Here is an 18802-nt window from a genome sequence, read left to right on the forward strand (position 1 = left end):
GTTTTGTGTTCTATTAACCATTAATCCTGGGGTTCAGCCACCCCCTTGGGAAGAAATATTAGCAGTCCCATGATTCTTCCCCCCCCCAATCTTGAATGCTTCCTAATACCAGTGGCTTCCTCATGAATAGCATCCCAGAACCCCTGGTGAGCAGTTCTGATTTGGCTTCCGGAAGGCTCATTTATACACCAGAATAATACATTAGGTAAGTTAAAGCCAGAGCCCCTTTCTACCCAATCATAAAAGTTGACTATTCTTTTCCCATCACAAATCCTGAGCAGCCTCACTGTCCAACATAGTTTGTTAGAAGTTCAGAATGACAGCAATTACAAAGATTAAGATAGTCCAATAGAAAATGGTCAACATAGAAATAGGAATATAAACTCTCTTCCACTAACAGTTCTCAAGGAGCAACTGATGTCTGTAAACCAAACCCTGCTTACCAAGTGAATCCAGAGCCATTGGGGCCCAAAGAAATGAAAAGTCCACAATCAACTTCCCTTACCTTTCAAGATTAAAATACAAAGATATTAAAGTTCACAATTGACCCTTCCCAACTTCTTATCTTGCTCAGTGTTTACACAGGGATTCTCTATCTTGGGTAAAGTGTGCTTATTTCAGCAGCAATAGATTAGACTGCCTCATACCACAATTAATGTAGTTCATAAGAACAGTATTACTTAATGCTAACTCTTTCACAAACCACCCTAAAAAATATCCAGAGTTATTTGTGGAACATCCAAGATTATTACAGTATTAGCCACAGAGCTACCAAGTTTAGAAAAAGACTCAATTCTCAACCCTTAGGGCAGTTAGCCCAGAAAAAAGTCATATTCCCAGAATTCAGTATTTAGTCTAAACCAAAAGAATTGGCAAAGACCAGTGCGGAGACAGCAGCATTGTGAAAAGGGGGACACCGCCTTGGTTTGAGTCATGTCTGTGTGCCAGAGTTTATGCCACTTGTCCAGAGGCCATGACCTATCAACTTTGAATCATTTTGGAAATAGCTTTTGGAAAGAGATTATTTTTGGAACTATGAATTTTCTAGATTCAGAGAGAAATCTACCCATGCTACTGTCCCCTCTCAGAGTGGGGAATTTAAGGTATTGCTGTCTGATGTTTTTCCCTGGGTGCTGGGCAGGAGCAACTGGAGTTGGGACCTGAGCAGCATCGCCACCTTGTCCAGCCTGTGGGGTCCCCAACTCTCTTGCTGTCCTCTTCACACCTGGACAGGCCAGCTGGGGACTCCCAGATGTCCTCTGTGTGGCCCAGAGAAACTTCCTGCACTCCTATAATAAGTGTGGCACAACGGCGCATTTATTCCCCACCCCAGCTCTCCGTATCTGAGTAAATCTTCCCAAGAGTCCCAGAAATAAGAGTTCTGAAGTCAAAGATCTTGAGATTAAGAATGGCAGGAAAATCATCACTTTTTAAAGGAATTCTCCTCGGAGATGGTGGAGTTGGGAAAAGTTCCCTAATAAACACATATGTGACTAATAAGTTCGATAAGTTTGATATTGTATGTATGTCCATACCATAGGTGTGGGATTTTTAAATAAAGATTTGGAGTTAGGGGGGCATTTTATTACCATGCAGATTTGGGACACATTCAGTCAAGAGTGATTCAGGAGCCTGAGGACCCATTTTATAGAGGTTCTGATTGTTGCCTACTCCCTTTCAGGGTCAATGATTCTCAAAGCTTCCAGAACTTGAGTTCACTGGAAGAAAGAATTCTTATATCATGCGGCTCTAAAGAGCCTGAAAGCTTTCCTTTTGTGATTTGGAGTAACAAGATCGACATGAGTGATCTGCAAGTGTTTGCAGAAGAACCCCAAGCCTGGTGTAGGGACAATGGCATCACCTTTACTTTGAATCAAGTGCAAAAGATGCCACCAATGTCGCAGTGGTCTTTGAGGAAGCAGTTGGAACAGTGCTTGCTACTGAGGATGGTCAGACCACCTGATTCAGACGGACACAGTCATCTGCGATGAAAGCCCAAGCCTCGCTCATCTTGCTGTTGGTCATTAAACAGGCTGCCTGAGCCTTTTAACCGACTCACACATACATGCAAGGTGGAGATGAGAACTAGCATTTGCTGCAATGGATCATTTACTCATAGAACTGCACTTAACTATGCTGCTGCTTCATTAGAGACTGGGAGAAGGGACAAGTCCACTCATGGAAGACTCTGTTTACTCACAGTGACAGCTTACATTTAGAAATCATACCATTGTCTAATGACGTTTAATTTAAATATGTAAGTCACAGAGCTAACAAATGAGATGACCACGACTTTAATTATAATAAAAAACAAAACACTTAAATATTAAAGTAGCTATTTTTCCCCCCATGGGAATAGGGAGAACTACTTCTTATGTATGTATATTTTTACGTAATTAAGTGTTCTATTTCTTTTTTTTTAATTGGTGAATTTTTAAAAATATTTTATTTATTTATTTATCTTTAGAGGGGAAGGAGAGAGGGAGAGAAACATCAATGTATGGTTGCCTTTTGTGCATCCCCTGCTGGGAACTGGCCTGCAGGGAACCGGTCTGCAACCCAGGAATATGCCCTGACTGGGAGTCAAACCGCGATCCTCTGGTTCACAGGACTGTGCTCAATCCCCTGAGCTACACCAGCCAGGGCTAAGTGTTCTATTTCTTGTTCAGGGAAAAAAAACTTCTAAATCAATAATGTTAGCTATGAAAGATTAAAATCTAATGCATTTTCAAAACAAACAAACAAAAAAGTTATTGCTGCTTGAATGAAGTCTAGAAATTTAACTTAGAGGCATCTTAGTCTTGTTTGAAGTGCCTTTCTTTCCCATCCAGCATATTAAAAACCTTCTAAATTTTTATCTACCCTTTGAACTCCACATTCCTGGTGTTAAAAAATATTTTTAAAAGTAACAACATTATGACTCACATATAATATATATATATAATAAACATGTATTATAGATTTTATTTAATTAATTGATTAAATGGAAGAACCAGGTAACTGGTTCAAAGGACATGTCAAAGCAGCCCGATTTTTATGGAGTAAGGAATGTTGAAATGAATGTGCCAATGACAGGAAACTGGTTTTGCCTAGGATAGCGGTGTCAGGGCTGTCCCTCCACAGAAGGAATCATTTCCATGTTTGTAAATAAGAGCTATTTTGCATTGCTAGCTGTTATTTATTTTTTTAAAGATTTCATTTTTATTATATTTTATTTTTAGAGAGAGGGGAAGGGAAGGAGAAAGAGAGGGAGAGAAACATCAATGTGCAGTGGCCTGTCACGTGGCCCCCACTGGGAACTGGCCTGCAACCCAGGCCTGTGCCCTGACTGGGAATCAAACCAGCAACACCTTGGTTCCCAGCCCACACTCAATCCACTGAGCTACACCAGCCAGGGCGCTAGCTGTTATTTTTCACTTACGGAGTTGTAAAATAGCTCCCATAGAATCAGAATCAGGTAACAATGAAGGGTGTGCTAGTCTAGATGTGATATAGTCACATAGTTTTCCGTAGGAGTGCACGTTTTCCCTCACTAGCACCTCAGTATTGAATTGAATGTGGGCCCCAGGTAGTTACAGAGCACTCACATTCTTCTGTGAGCAGGCCTCTTCTGTCTGTCCCCATTGTCTCGAGTGTATGTTCGTGATAAGGTCTCTTCTATAAGTCAGTCTTCAGGCCCACTCAGATGTCTGACCCAGGCCTTAAGAACCAAAAGCGCCAAGCCCCCTGTATGACCACCAGTCCTACAGGAGACACCAGCACTGAGAAATAACAGGGAGCTAACACAGGTGACTGTGCTATTCACTTGGATTTTATTAATGCATATTTAATGCAAATCAACACTAACCTAATAACCATACTAATCACTCAAACTACTAATCACTCAGTAATAACATCACGTGAAAGAATTCAGGGATAACAAACCTGAGTTCCAGGGTCTCAGTCTGCAGGTCTGGGAGACAGCACGGTGAGCAAGGGAGCTGTAAGCATCTCCCAAGGAAGGACCTCCAGAGCCAGGTGGGCAGTGGAGGCAGATAAGTCCTCAGTCCAGCAGGGCAGAGCCTCCAGTGGCCAACGCCAAGGGAGATCAGTATGGTGTGGAGCAGCAGTCTGGTGTGTGGAGCTCAGCTGCCTCAGCAGCAGTCTGGAGCCTGCCTCAGTTATACCCTTGACAGGAGTGTTCTCTGCCTTTCTAGGCCCCTTGATAAATGCCTTGATGCCCCTGATGGCAAGTGGGAAATTTGCCCAGGAGCCTATGTAGGCATGGTCTCACTCTGCAGACATGGCTCTTCTGGTTATGTGTGCAGGTATCTTAGGTGTGTCTCCTTGCTAGATGTGTCTAGCATGACTTATGTAGTTTCCCTCTTAAACCAAAGTGTCATGGCTGACTGGTGGCCATTTTGGTTGATGTAAGGGACTCTAATTTGTTTTGCATGCTTTATCCTATGTGGATCACACCAATGCCATTTTATTGGTCCTGCTCTCCATACCCATAGAGGCTATATTTACTACTCTTGCTACTGCTCCACTAAGAACCTTGCCTTCTAATCTGAGCCACATCAAGATCACATGGTGGGGAGTGCTTGTTGACTCTGTGCACAAGCCCTATGAATCCAAGGTTAGAATCTTCACTGCTCCCTCTTTCCTCCTTAATGCAGATCAGCTTGATCCCTACCGAGGTCTGGCACTCATATTTGGAACCCTCTGTTACACACACACACACACACACCCTCAGTTGTATTGAATTATAAAAGTAAAAAAATGCTGCTTTAAAAGTATGTCCAAAAAAATCTCTTTTCTCAGTGGGAGAGTGGTGGGTAGAGAGGAAAGGGAGTATGATAAATGGCAATGAAAATAATACAATAAAAAATAAACTATTAAAAAATCTTTTTTTTTCTAAGACTGGATGACTGCCTCAGCTCCTCCAGCTATTAATCCTCTGGGGACCTCTGGTTTTGCAAGAACCCAGGAGGCCAGAGCATGCTTGCCTGTGTAATCCAAGGACAAGCTGCAGCCTGCAGAGAAAAGCCACCACTTGGGAACAGTACCTTTGCTGAAGACAGCAATGCCAATGTCTGCTTGTCGACCAGCCTCCCATGGCTGTCTGCTGAGACCAACCAGGGACCCCATACATTTGCTGGGCCCTCCTCCATAGCACACAGTCATTGGCCTGTGAATAGAGAGCTGCATAAGCAGTAGTAACCAGCAAGTTCAAAATACCGTATGGCCCTGGGGAAAGGGACTTTGGCCTAGACTGCAGCAGGTAAAAGTTAATTGCACAGCTAGCTATTCAGACTGACTGTGTCAAACCTCCACGGTCAAAAGTCTGAGTGACCTGGCCCCACCTAAAACTCTCTCTAAGACTGCCATTTTGGTACCCAAATTAACTCCACTCCTCATCTATTTCCGCAGGTTGGCTACAGATGCCCCACTGCCCCGCACTCCCCTGGTTCCAGCTCACCTCTTCCATACTGCCATAGTCCCAAGAGGACCAAGCGAGGGAGAAGTGAGTTTCTGCAGCCCAGCTCCTGTGATACTCTTCAGCTGGGGAGGCGCTCCTCTAAATGGGAGGGTAAGAAAGGGGTAGAGAGGCCAGCAGCATTCAGGCTCAATGCTCTTGCTTCACATCCTCCATAGGAAATGTAAGATAGGAAAGAACTGCTCTCCCCACACAAATAGCATTGGCTCAAGGTGCATTTGTTTTATGTATTTACCAAGATAGAAAGGGGGCTCTCCATGAAGTCATATCTACTAGCTAATGTAAGATACATCCCAATTAGGAAGGAGTTAGAGGGGGAGAGAAGTGAGAAAGGGGGAGAGAGAGAGAAAGAGAGAGGGAAGTGAGCCTTAGAAATAATGAAGTATAGTAGTAACAGTGATAGCTAAAATTTGAGGATAGTTACTACATGCCAGGCACTGTAAACTCTCTACTTGAATGGTCTCATTTAATCCTCACAAGAGCCTCATGAAGGCAGGTATTATTAGTATTATTCTCCCCATTTTACAGAAGAAAATGGAACTGGAGTGAGATTTAGTACTTATCCGAGGCCATACAGGTATTAAATAGTGGAGCCAGTCAGTCTGAGTCTAAATTCCTGCCCTTGCACCATTGTAGCTCATTTGGAAATTACAGAAATATGAAACAGGAAAAAGTTACTTGTCCTGCCACCGAAAAACATCAAAAATTTTAATGAGATTTTTAATGATCAGTATTTTTGCAGCAACAGTTTTTATATGAACCAAACAGAACAATTAATAAGTAGCACCCTGAAACTTCTGTCCAACATTTTAGAAGAGTCCCACTATGAGTCTTTTAATTTACAAAGTTTTTCTTGGGAGTCCCAGCCAATCCTCTTCTTGCTTTGCTCCTGAATGGGTTAAGCCAAGCCTTTGCATGGTTTGGTCCATTTCCATAATGGTACTGAAGGTCACACAGTAGTGTGTTTCTTGTTTCAGTGCCAAGTGCCACTCTTAGACCCTGGACACTGTAACATGATTCTGCTGTGTCCTTACAGAAAATGTCCCAGCCCCCATGAAACACCATAGGGCAAGCAACCAGAAGTTATCGCAGAAGCATGACTCAGATTTTTGGGAAGCCAGCAGCCTCAGAGGACAAAGCTCTTCTAAGACCTTGGAGCGCTCGTGACACAAGTAACTGGTTGCTGTGGGCAGTATCTGCAGGTCAGAGAACCCAACCTGGAGGATGCCTGGCGCTTGTGAATGCAAGGAGGGCTTCAAACTTGTGAAAAACAAAGTTGAACACCTTGCCTGTCGCTGTGACATCAGCCATTCATACGCCCAGCAAACCCAGAGCAGTGGAATGCAGATCGACTGTGTTTTACAGGAACAAGATGAAAACATCATGCTGGCTTTTCCCCGCTGACGCCCACACCAGAGGAAATGGGGTGGTGCTTCACAGTGTCAGGGCTGCACAAGACTCCGTGTGTGATTGGGAACTGCTTTTTATAGAAATAACATTGTGGTTGGTATAGGTTTTCTTGAACCAGGCAGGGAGTCAGAGGGACCTGCTACATTTTTAGGGGCTTGGAAGTTTTGTGAGGAATTTTAAATGTTGAGTGTCCATTTTAGATTTTTTAAGATTTTTATTTATTCATTCTTAGAGAGAGAGGACATGAGGGAGAAAGAGAAGGAGAGAAACATGGATCAGTCACCTCTCGCACACCCCTAGCTGGGAGCTGGCCCCAGAGCCAGGCATGTGTCCTGACTGGGAATGGAACTGGTAACATTTTGGTTTGTGGAATAATGACCAACCCACTGAATCAAGGCAAGTTTTCATTTTAAATACTGTAGAAAAATCATCTTACTTGTTATGAAGAGATAATTCATTTACAGTGATAATTCACAACTGAAAAACACTTTTTTTGGTAAAATAAGACTTTTATTTCTTAAAGTAGTGTTTCTCCCACTGACGTATTAGACATATTCTTGAAACTATGAGAATATTTTTCTCTTGAAAAGGCTAATATAGCCCTCAAATTTGATAAGCACTGGTCTGGAACATTAAAAAAAATTAAAGCTGTAACATCTACCATGGTGTTAGAAGGCCCCCAGACTCATTGGAGTGACCAGTTTGGAAGTCATATCAATGTCTACTCACGATACGGCACATCCAAAACTAATGTACAGCAACCATAATTGAAAACAACTACAACACCTGACTATAATTTGGGATTAGTTCCTCCTTACCTCAGTTTCTCTGCTGCATGGCTTCTCCCCACCCACTTCCTTAAATGAGATGTCAGATCAGGAGGAGTGAATGTACTGTAGCTCTCTCAAGTGGAAGGATACAGACTTAATGGAGGGTATTAGATGTTTTAGGTATAAATACAGCTCTTGAGTGCAAAGCATACACAGATAAGGAAAAAAGTCACTCTTACCCAGAAGCCTTGTGGGGGTGAGGGTGAGACAATGGAACATGTGCTCAGAGCCCACTGGTCCCTTCCTTAAGCTCCTCCAGAGGGACAGAACAACCCGGTCATGATTGGCATGGAGATCTTCAGAAAGAGCGGCAGTGGGGTTTCCAGTTTGGCCAGACGAGCAAAGTAAATATCCATGGAGAGGACTGTTGCAAGGCACAGGTGCAAATGCACGTAAAAGAAGCTAGCACAGTTCCTGGCACAAAGCGATACTCCATGCCTCTTTCTTTATTCTGAATCTTTAATTTCAATAATTTGGCTTGACAGACTATTGTTTTAATTTATATTCTCAGTAAGCTTTTGTATTACAGGTATGCTTACCTTGGACATAGACCAAATGAACATATTCACATTTGACAAGCCAGCAGTGGAAAAATGTTGTGAGGAAAACTCAGTTCTTCTTGCTGATGCACTAAAGAATTATAGATCAGCAAGTCTATCATGGCAAGCAAAGCTTAGCAGTGATAAATTCTTATGGAAGAGAATGGGCCTAGCCAAGGTGAGAAAAAAACATAAAAGTAAAGGGCAAGCAAGGGCAGCAAAAGTATCAGGTCCTTCGTCCTGAGGACTTATATAGAATTATGGGATGGGGGAGGGAGTTATATATTGATTGCTCAGTAAAGGTGTTGCCAGCTTTTCCACCGCGCAGGCGGAGGGACACATGACTACCCAAACATGGGTATGTGTGGGAGTCCGTTTCCCCAAATTTTTATCTTGCTCCACACATTTGGTCACCTTTTTGCAAAACAGATACATGACAGAAGGCAGTTAATTAAAGTTGAGGCAATTGCCCAAAGTTATTTATGGGCTCTTTAAGTACTAGGGATCCCCTGGTAAAACAGATAGTGACCAGAGGCAAGCAATTAACCAAGTTGCTTTTTCTTTGGGCACTGTGGACCCCCACCTTCCCCCCTGCCCCAACCCCCCCCCACTTCTATACCTTGTGATGAATACATAGTTTCAAAGGCTTTCTTTCCCAGACAGTGGTAAAGATACATACAGAACTTCAAGGGCTCCCCACCCGCCGTTCTGTTGTGGTGTTTCTTAAGATGTTTGGAACACCTGCCAATCTTATCCCACCAGGCTCAGGACTGCTGGGTTGTGGGGTGAGACATGCCTCCCTCCTCCTCCCTGCCTTGGTTTTCTACCTATCCCACCTAACATATCTACCGTATTTCAGACACATGGGCTAGGTGATTTTACAGATGCAACCCCAGTCCCTCCAAAATCCTCCAATATCTTAGGTCAAACGGTTCATTAACACCCAAATAAAAAACTATAGTCCTACCCCATATAATTCTGGAAGCTCCAAACCCAAAGTTTCTGGGAGGAAACTCCCATTCTCTTTGTAGTTTTCTGTCCCCTTCTCCTGATGCCACAAGGTGGGTAAAGCCTCTTCTCCATCATTCCCCAAAACATGCTTTCTAGGGATGTTGTGCCCTTAAAATGAATTCTGCTGCTTCTCTAGAAAACTGCTTCTGCATTGGGATTATGAGCTGAAACTCCAAGACTGTCTTTCCACTCCTCATTCTTCCTTTAATTCCTGACCCCGGGAAAATCACCTTGCGCAGCAGAAGAGAAGCCCTCTCATGCCAGTCGGCTTACTGTTGACTCTGTACCTAGATTCAAAATGCTGGATACACACATTTATTCTGGTGCCTATAGATGCCTAAATAAAAGTGAAGGAGTATCAGAAATGAGAAAGTTGTTTGACATTTGAGATTTTACAAAGTGTTTCGGTTATAAGGCTCTATCTTCGTTGTTTCATTTTTGAAAACAAAGTACTCTGGGGGTAAGCACTCTATCAATGCTAATTTTGGCTGCTTATAGACGTCACCTGATGGACTTAGTAAAAAAAGGAGAAAAACAACATAGATTTAATCATTATTCCTGGGTATGTGGCCACACAGGTGAGAGTAAACATTATTCTAAACAGCCTTTTAAAAATTACTTTTAAAGCAATACAGTAAGTGGTTAGATTTTTGGCAATGAGCAAAATACACACCCACAGAAGAAACGAAAAACCACGTCGGCCTGGCCTGCCGCTGTGTGAGTTTGTGTATGTGTGTGTGTGTGTGTGTGTGTGTGTGTGTGTGTGTGTGTGTGTGTGGCTTGCTTTGGGATCACGTTCAGTTGCGTGTAACAGAAGCCTGGCCACAATGGCTTAGACCGAAAAGACTGCGTTCTTCTCACACAGCACAAGGTTTGGGTATAAGCAGCCTAAGTTTGATAAGGCAGCTCAACAGTGCCTTTAGGAGTACCCGCTTGTGTTTACTTTTCCTTCACCATCTTCATTGTGTGGTTTTAGTCCTTCTGATTACAAGATGGCTCACTTCTCAGCTTCTGTCCCCATTCCTGGCCAGAGTAAAGAGGTTAGGACCTGGAGGGAAAAGTCAAAAAAATATATGCAAGCCAACTTCCCCTTTTATGAAGAATTTTTCCTAAAGACCCCACCCAGCAATTTCCACTTCTGGTACCTCTCACTGGTCAGAATCTGAACTGCGTTATGTGGTCTAGCTGCAAGGCGGTCTGAGAAGCTTAGTATTTCTAACTTGGGCACATTGTTCCACCCAAAGTAATTTGGAATTCTAGAGTTAAAGTAAAGAATAATTCATTTTGAAAGAGCAATGCGCAGTGTCTGCCATAGCATCATACAGAGGCTCAAAGAATGCTTCATTGTGTGGGAGTTCAGAACCTGTCACCCCAAAATATGCCTCTGTGGTACACAGATTGTTTGGGACTCAAAAGAAACTTCTTCCCCTCCCTCAACTACCTGGAAGAACTTGAATTAGAAGCCTTGCCCACTCTTGGCCTTGCACCATCTTAGAGACCTCCACACCACAAGAGCCATGTGAGGGGAGAAGCAAATCCTAAGGCTGAAGCACAAAAGAAGAAAGATGAGACAGATATTCAAGTAAACTGCTAGCTGGTGCCCCTGTGGAAGCTACGGGGACAGAAATAAGGGAAGCCAGAGGCCAGGGACACTGGTACAGACTGTTGGACTGCATGCCTGCTACCTAGAACTTCTCGATGGATCTAGAACATACATGCCATCTGGTTGCTGTGACCACCTTTTGAGAGACCCACCCTCTCTTACAAAAACAGTCTCTTTTGGTCCTTTGCCCTGGACCTGTGACATTCTGGACTGGTTCTGTTTTCATCTGTGGCTGAATGTAATGTGTAGAATAAATCATTTCTTCTAAGCTGAGGAAAACAAAAGAAAAAGAAAAAGAAGCCGCACTCATAAAGATAATCAGAAATAACCTCTTTTGACTGTGGGTAGGGCAGGACAAATTTCTTTTCACTAAACACCTGCTCTTCATATGGTCCTCAGTGACCTTTAAAGTCCCCAAGGCATCTCACCTCATCCCTAGCTCAGGACGTCTGTGTTCCCTTTCTGTCTCTGAACCTGTTGTGCATGGGGGTCTCTGACCCCCCGGTACGTGGAGTTCCCCATACATATGCAAGTATTGAATTTGGTTGTTTTCTCTTGCTAATCTGCCTCATGTCTACAAGATTATTAGACCAGCCATAAAAAGCCTTGAGGGTGGAATAAAGTGTCTTCCTCCCCAACAATTGCAAGCAGCTTTTATAGAAGTAAAAATTATGTTGTCGACGTAATAAACATCCAAACCTGTAAAGAATTTTTATGAGTTTATTTAAACCAAATGATGACAATTGCTGGGAAGCAAAATCTCAAAGGATTGAGAAAATGCTCCAGGAAATGGCATTTTCACCACTTATTCACCAGAGTCAAGGTGAAGACACAAGGGGGTTACATGAAACGACCGATGCTAAATCAGGGAGATGGGAGAAAAAGTGAGGAAATCTCTGGGACTGAATAAAAAGTAAAACAAACAGACACGCTTTATTTGTATAGGTGGGTATAGGATAGTTAACAGTTAACAAGGGCGGACACAGATAACAACAAGGAGGGACTCTGTGGTCTCCTGCTCTGCTGCACTGAATTTGCCCTGAGGGGTCCGGGAAAAGGAAATTATCCCGACATTCCATAGACATGTTATAGATGCAGAAAGACAATAGACAAACTCAGTTAAGGTAAAGATTGACCTTTGTCAAGAAAGATGCTGGCCCAAGACATAGCTATCCCCCGTGACTGGCTTTTATTGGGTTGGTCAAAAAGTCCATGTGGTTTTATCCGTAAAATAAAAGACACATTTTTCATTTTCACCAATAACTTTATTGATTTGGATATTTTGAGTATATTGGCTATCTCCTGTGTGGTATACTGTTGATTGTTCTCATTTAATGTCTTGATTTGACTGCTACCCACTTCAACTGGTCTACCTGACCATGGGGAATCATCCAGCAAGAACTCTCCAGCACAAAACTTTGCAAACCACATTTGACATGTTTGATCAGTGACTTCCCTATAAACTCTATAAGTATTTTTTTGCATTTCAGTTGCATTTTTACCTTTCTTGAAATAATAATGCCAAAAATGTGTATTTTCTTCCATCTTTAATATTAACATGGCTACCAAAAATTCACCAATTTTTATTTTTTTAATGCACACTGACATGACAATCTACCTGACAGGTAATACAATACCTAGATTGTATTGTCACAATACAATCTAACAAAACTGTTTCAAATGAAGTTAAAGACAACTAGGCACTACTAGAGTCATCTTACAGGAAAAAAACAAACTTTTTTGCCAACCCAATAGTTAGAAACTTTTGATTTCAGACCATCCTATGTGGTAACTTTAGGTCTCTGGGTTTCTAAGGCCATCGTGCAGGCCTCCCCTGAGCTTGTAGTGTATAGTATGTGGGGTCCCCTGTAGTGTATAGTATGTGGGGTCCCCTGTAGTGTATAGTATGTGGGGTCCCCCGTAGTGTATAGTACGTGGGGGTCCCCTGTAGTGTATAGTATGTGGGGTCCCCTGTAGTGTATAGTATGTGGGGTCCCCTGTAGTGTATAGTATGTGGGGTCCCCTGTAGTGTATAGTATGTGGGGTCCCCCGTAGTGTATAGTATGTGGGGTCCCCTGTAGTGTATAGTATGTGGGGTCCCCTGTAGTGTATAGTATGTGGGGTCCCCTGTAGTGTATAGTACGTGGGGTCCCCTGTAGTGTATAGTATGTGGGGTCCCCTGTAGTGTATAGTACGTGGGGTCCCCTGTAGTGTATAGTATGTGGGGTCCCCTGTAGTGTATAGGTAGGGTTCCTGTGTCCTCCTCAGTGTATTCTGGAAAACAGCACTAGTGATTACAAGACACTTTTGTAGACCAGTGCATCTCAAACTTTAATGTGCCTACCAAACACCTGGGGATCTTGTTAGACTACTCTGCCACTTAATTTGGGAAAGTTTTGTAACCCCAACTGAGCATCAGTGTCCTTATGTATAAAACAGGAATCAATAATAGTCTCTAACTCATGAAGTTATTTGAAGATGAGATAATATGTGTTAAGTGCTATGGGAGAAAAACAGATAAATGGAGTTGGTATTGTCAATAGAGCAATGCAAAAATGGAGCTCAGAGGCCTCTGGGAAGCCAAGCTAACTCACCCTTCTCCACATGAAACTGAACTTTTGAAATGGGCCAAACCAACTGGCTACATTCTGATACAGTTCCTGCATCGCTGAGCTCTCAATCAAAAAATAAATTTTTACCTAGCAAAGGACATAAGCAATTAATCATGTTATAGCATAGTGTAAGTCTGCTCTCTGGCACCAAATACAGCTCTTTCAAAGCAACTTACGTAATTCCTTTGGAAACACCCCTTTTATGTCTTTGTAAACTTGGTCCCTTTCCCCCACTTTGGAATACAGTTAGATTTCTAAATTCTGAAGACACAAAATCTGTGTCTCCAGAATTTGCGATTCTAGACTCCAAGTAAAGCCTTTGTCTGCCTTTCAATTCTCAATTAAAATTGATACACGGAGCTTTTCATTTAGTAAGAACTCTGTATATGTTAACCATAATCATAATAATACTACCATCAACATTGTTAGATGGCTGGCATTTATAATAACACATGTGAATTTGGTCTTCCTCCCCCATACACAGCTCCTACAAACATTGTAATTTCCTAAGTAATAAGAAAAAAGGGACCATCTTTTGTTCACTTGGCCTGGTTCCTGAACTAGCTCCAGAGGTGAAGGGAGTATCTTTTGTTTTACATAAACATCCTTTCAAATGCACCTCAGTGTATGTTAATAAGGTGAATTTTGGAAAGCCCCTAATGGAGATTGATTGCCTCGGAAACCAAACTGAAATTAGAGGGTCTGAACTCTCAGGTTCACCCTCCATCCAACCTCCTGGAGGGGACTGGGGCTGGAGGGTGAATCACCAAAGGCCAATGAATTAATCAATCACACATTTGAAATGAGGCCTCCATAAAAATCCCTATAGTATGGAGCCTGGAGTTCACTGAACTTCTGGGCTGGTGAACAGGTGGAGGTGCAGGAAAGACGGCGACCATGGAGAGGCCATGGACAGTCTGTGCCCCTCTCTCCACACCTTGCCTTGTGTGTCTTTTACATCTGGCTGTTTCTGAGTTGCATTTTGTTGTAATAAATTGCTAATCTAATAAATAAACTGTTTTCCTGAGTTCCATGAGTCACTCTAGGAAATTATTAAAACTGAAGAGGGGGCCATAGGAACCTTCAATTTATAGCCAATTAGTCAGAGGCTCAGGTAACAAACTCCACTCCCAATTGATGTGTGAAATGAGGGGGCAGTCTTGCAGGACTGATGATCCCTTTTACCTGTAGGATCTGAGGCTAACTCTAGGTAGTGTCAGAATGGAGTTAAATTGTAGGACACCAGCTAGTGTTGGAGAATTGGTGAGTGGGAGAAAAAATCCACACATTTTCTGACCAGAAGTGAGGTACTGAGAGTATAGTATGTATGTAGGGGTGGAAAATAGTAGAGTTTTCCCCTTTCAGTAGCTAAAAACATTCCCACTGTATATCAGTACAGTTCACAGAGAAGTCCACACTGTTTCAGTAGTAAAGTGAAAGGTAGCCCTGTGGGGAAAGGAGAAACTTCTCTTTACCCCCTAGGATCTTTCTGCTGGTCTGACAATCATATAGACAGATTAACAAGAGAAAATAACCAAGTTTAATACATACCTATGTACGAGAGCTCCTCACACAGGAGGGTCAGAGACCCGCATGCACAACAGTTCCAGAGGCAGAAAAGGAACATGGATATGTAAGGCATTCTGATCTAGGAATGAGGTAAGGCGCCTTGGGAACTTCAAAGGGAGATTCCAGTATGATTAGAAGAGCAGATGTTTAGTAAATAGTTTATCTTGCCCTACAGGCACATCAAAGAGGTTATTTCTGATAATCTCCCATTATGAACAACTCCAGTTCTCCCAGGTAGTCAAGGAAGGGGCAGAAGTGTCTTCTGAGCTCAAGGGTAAAGTTGCCCTTAACTCAAAACAATCTGCATACCACAGAAACATATTGGTTCTGATTCCTCGCAGCACAAAGTTACCCATTCCTTTGTACATTTGTAGCACGCTCGTCTCTCACACCCCTCCCCTGCCCTACAGATCAAACATTTCAGCTCAACGTAGTCAACAGTGTTATCCCACACTTTAGAATCTTTGCACATGCTCTTCCTTCTGCCTGGAATATTCCTTCTGTCTCTTCAATACTTCACCTAACTTCAAGTCTTTCTTCTTTTCTCAATACATTGATTTTTTTCTCTATTCATTATCTTTCTCTCTTTTTTCTTTTTTCTCTTTCTTTCCTCCATATATGTGTTTATCCCTGCCCCCATTTTCTTTCATTCATTCAACAAATTTGTGGTTACTGAATGTCAATCATGTGCCAGGGAAAACATTTGTCAACAACACAAAGTCCCTGTCCTCCTGAAACTTACTGTTTAGTGAGGAAGATAGATGTAAGCACCCCCCCAAAAAAATACCTAAATATGTAATACATCATGTAATGGCGACTTCTGTGTAGAAAACTTAGCAGGTAAAGAGGTTAAAAAGTTGTCATATGGGGAGATATTTTAGTCAGAATAACAAATAATTTAAATATATTTATCTTCCTCATAGGCTAATGAATACCATGGATGTCAGACATTAAATTGTTTACCTCTATCTATATCTTCAGTACTTAGTGTGTCTGAAGCTAAGGAGATGCTTAATATTTGTTGAATAAAAGAAAGAATGAGTAAATGAATGAATGAATTGTTAGATTCCAATATAAACCCCAGATTAGAAAACTGAGACCCAGAGAATTTCGATTTTCCCAATATTAAACAGAGAGCAAGAAACTGAAATCTTAGCTCTAAGAACACTTGCTTTAAGGGCAGTATTGCCTTTACTGTGTCCCATTACGCATACCTAAAACATCTTTATTTTAATAACATCCCATCTGCTCTTCTTTCCGTGTTGATTACACTTAGCTACTTGAATAAAATTCTGAGAGCTTGTTTTTCTAGATTTTTACTTACTCTTCATGGAAACTATCACTGTTTACTCTTGAGTAGAAAAAGGGCTTTACCAAAGTCCCAACTGTATGTTTGTTCACTTGGTCAAACAGTTGGTTGGTCATAAATCACAAGAATTCAGGATGCACAGTGGATCAAGGAAGAGGAAAGAGTTTTTGTTGCAATCCTCTAGGATTTTTTTATAGAGGAAAAATAAATTTGGGACAACAGTTCTCAAACATTTTGGCTCAGGACAATTTTACTGCCTTACGAATAACTGAACACCACAAACAGCTTTTGTTTATGTGAATTATATTTACTGATATTGGAAATTAAATCTAAGTAATTTAAAAAATATATTATCAATTAATTTACTTCAAAATAGCAATAAAAGATGCATTATGTGTTAATATAAATGTCATTTTTATGAATAAAAGAACTATACCTTTCAAAACAGAATATATGTAATGAGAAGAATAGCATTGTTTTGCATTTTTTGAGAATCTCTTTAATGCCTAGCTTCATAGAATCCTTTCTGCTTCTGTATTCAGTTTGTTGTGATACCACTCATCAGTAAACCTCTGGAAAATTCCACTGCATATTCATGAGAGAATGAGGACAAAAACCGTTATAAAGTTGTGTGCTGGATTCTGGAAATATCAGCACATTTACCTCCTATTTCTGTCACCACCATCTCCCGAGCTGTTCAGGGTAGAAATCTGTGCCTCAACTCCGTGTCTTCATTTCCTTTATACTCCACTTAACATTTTTCAGCCTTGTTAACAGTTGCAGCCAAATTGCCCTAAACAAAACAAAACAAACAAACAAAAAAAAAAAACAAAGCCTGAATCAATTTGAACTCTCACCAAAAGGGCGAAAGAACACCTTGCTCTGTGTTCTCGCCAACATAGTCTGAATTGTCTGTTCCTTGAATGTCTTGGGTAATTTGCCCACAGAACAATGTGGCTTGGTGACACTTTTGTGGAAAAATGTTTGCTATTTTTTTTCTATTTTCGGGGGGGCCCTGCTATGCCCTTTCATCCCCAGAGTCCACTGTAGTTGGGAGAGCAGCTGCTGCCACCGCTTTGTGTGATATAAAAAAGGGGAGGGGCTGGCCTGCCCCGATGTTCTCTGTGCGTGATTCCCTAGTTAATAGCTGTGGCCCCTACTCTGCTCCATCATGTCTGTTGAATGCTTCCTGGAAATACAGCTGGATTTCACAAACTTACTTCTAATATATTTTCTGTAAACCACAACTTTTATTCTAGAGAATTTACATATAAAATAAAATAAAGCATTTGTATGAGTATTGTGTTTATGATTTCAGCTCTACTAAGGCTAAGAGATCTATGAAAGATTTCTTGAAATCCTTAAAAATGCTTTTTCTTTGTGATTTGCATAAATCATTTAAAAAGGCTTGTAAAGAAATATGAAATTCTTGATTTCTTGTTTAAAAAAGGCAATGCCAGCCATTAATGACTTTTCTGGGGATATTTATTGGTCTCATAGAGAGAAGGTGGAATCATAGCTTTCAATAAAGCAAAGGAGTAAGCAAAAGCAAAAGCAAAAGAATTAATGCAAACTCAGACCTATTTAAAGAACCTCTTAGTGGGAAATTATTATCATCATCAAAAAAAGAAAAACTAAGCACATCCTTTGACAGAATAGAGCTAAAATATTTTTTTATAGTTTGGGGAGATGAAGAGAGAGAAAAAAGTTCAATTTAATTTGACATTTTTAAAGAAACCCAAGTTATTCAAATGACCTTTAAAAAAACTTAAAAATTTTAGAAAGCAAATCATTTTACTGTTAAGTAGAATATTGTATTTAGGTGGGGCTAACAGGAATCCTGTATGAATACACACACTGTATTCAATTATGTTGTCTTGTGTTTTGTTTTTACTTTGTTGGGACACCTTAAACACTATATTTAGTGTTTTTCAAGAAATTTCAGAAACTCATTAGTTAGAGCTGTTTTTCTGTCACAGTGATTGGTGTTTAAATCACTTAAAATGACAATACCAGCTGAAACCCATGCTTCCACAGACAAACACCTGGACAGTCTCTCATGGCCTCTCTCTCTCTCTTGCAGATTTGGCTGAGAAAAGACCAAAAAGGGGAACTGAAAATTCAAAGTATTTATTTTTCATATTCAGGAAAGGAAAAGACTATTGTTTGGCCAAATTCCCAAATTGTGACCAAGTAAGCATTGTTAATCCAAGATTAATTTTGTGACAGTACACATGCTCTGAAAATCAGGCAAACAGCGATAGCCTCACTCCTGCAGCCTTGCTTCTAGAAACCAGCCAGTCAACAGCCTCACTCCAAGCTTAAAAATGAGTAAATAATAGCGCTAATCTTTTGAAATCCAATCAGTAGTAAATCTCTAGTCCTGAGAGTCAGCAGTCTGTGACAGCCCATCAGCCAGTCAACAGGTGCCTCACTCTAG

General features: G+C 41.3%; 1 pseudogene; it reads left to right on the forward strand.

The window, feature by feature from the left end:
• The first annotated feature begins 1408 nt into the window (after positions 1 to 1408).
• Positions 1409 to 6646, forward strand: LOC119046652 (ras-related protein Rab-9A-like; annotated as a pseudogene).
• The last annotated feature ends 12156 nt before the right edge of the window (positions 6647 to 18802 follow it).

The sequence above is a fragment of the Artibeus jamaicensis genome, unplaced genomic scaffold, assembly GCF_021234435.1.
Source record: "Artibeus jamaicensis isolate MK-2021 breed Jamaican fruit bat unplaced genomic scaffold, CSHL_Jam_final contig_402, whole genome shotgun sequence".
NCBI classification, from domain to species: domain Eukaryota; kingdom Metazoa; phylum Chordata; class Mammalia; order Chiroptera; family Phyllostomidae; genus Artibeus; species Artibeus jamaicensis.